General features: G+C 44.5%; 1 non-coding gene across 1 annotated transcript; it reads right to left on the bottom strand.

The window, feature by feature from the left end:
• Positions 1-831: 831 nt before the first annotated feature.
• On the bottom strand, positions 832-903 carry TRNAA-AGC. Its single transcript has one exon. It is a non-coding gene; the product is annotated as a tRNA-Ala (tRNA).
• Between the last annotated feature and the right edge of the window lie 572 nt (positions 904-1475).

Raw genomic sequence — 1475 nt, 5'->3', positions numbered from 1 at the left:
CCTCCTCTGTTCTCTGTTCATTCAAGCCTGTCCTGGGAAAGATATTTTGAATAGGGGTCTTGGAGATTCTCATAGAAATTGTTGCAATTTCCAAAGAAAAATAACCTCTCAAAGAAGCCTAGGTTTCTGATTGGCTGTCTTCCTGGATTATTTGTTGCCATGGTGATAGCAAGACTAAATAGCCTTTGTGTATTTTTTTTTTAAAGAATAAATAACTGTAGGTCTTCTCTATCAAACCAGGAAAAGATTACTTCTATCTTTCCACAAACATTATGAAATAAAGGCCCAAGTCTTTTCTAGACTTGCTTTTAGATAAAGAAATTGAAAGACTCAGACCTCCCTGGTGGTGCAGTGGTTAAGAATCAGTCTGCCAATGCAGGGAAAATGGGTTCCATCCCTGATCTGGCAGGATCCCATATACCACAACTACTGAGCTTGCGCTCTAGAGCCGACTCGCCACAATTAGAGACAGCCCGAGCACAGCAATGAAGACCCAGTGCAGCCAAAACTAAATAAATAAATAATTTTTTTAAAGAAAGAAATCAAAAGTCTCATCTCAACTAAATTAACAGAAGCATTTAGCAGTGTCTGCTCTTCTACCTGTTGTGTTAGTCACTCAGTCCTGTCTGACTCTTTTCAACCCAGTGGACTGTAACCTGCCAGGCTCCCCTGTCCATGGAATTTTCCAGGTAAGAATACTGGAGTGTGTAGCCATTCCCTTCTCCAGGGGATCTTCCCAACCCAGGGATCTAATGAAATCTGGGTCTCCCGCATTGCGGGCAGATTCTTTACCGTCTGAGCCACTAGGGAAGCACAAAATACAAACAAAGATGGAGGTACTGGGGATTGAACCCAGGGCCTCATGCATGCTAAGCATGCGCTCTACCACTGAGCTATACCCCCAAATATTTCTCCAGTCTCAAGTATTAATATTACATCCAGTGCGCTATCTGGTGGTCAGTGGGAGAACAGCAGGATTGTATTTACTTAAGTTGTAGACACTGTGATGGTAGCCCTAAAAAGGCGATGGCACCCCACTCCAGTACTCTTGCCTGGAAAAATCCCACGGACAGAGGAGCCTGGTGGGCTGCAGTTCATGGGGTCACGAAAAGTCGGACGCGACTGAGTGACTTCCCTTTCACTTTTCACTTTCATGCATTGGAGAAGGAAATGGCAACCCACTCCAGTGTTCTTGCCTGGAGAATCCCAGGGAAGGGGGAGCCTGGTGGGCTGCCTTCTATGGGGTCGCATAGAGTCGGACACGACTGAAGTGACTTAGCAAAAACAAGTAGATAGGGAAACAGTGGAAACAGTGTCATACTTTATTTTTGGGGGCTCCAAAATCCCTGCAGATGGTGATTGTAGCCATGAAATTAAAAGACGCTTACTCCTTGGAAGGAAAGTTATGACCAACCTAGATAGCATATTCAAAAGCAGAGACATTACTTGGCCAACAAAGGTCCGTCTAGTCAAGG

The sequence above is a fragment of the Bos indicus x Bos taurus genome, chromosome 18 (assembly GCF_003369695.1).
Source record: "Bos indicus x Bos taurus breed Angus x Brahman F1 hybrid chromosome 18, Bos_hybrid_MaternalHap_v2.0, whole genome shotgun sequence".
Lineage (NCBI taxonomy): Eukaryota > Metazoa > Chordata > Mammalia > Artiodactyla > Bovidae > Bos > Bos indicus x Bos taurus.
The sequence above is the reverse complement of the archived record's forward strand: the minus strand, read 5'-3'. Positions and strand labels throughout refer to the sequence as shown.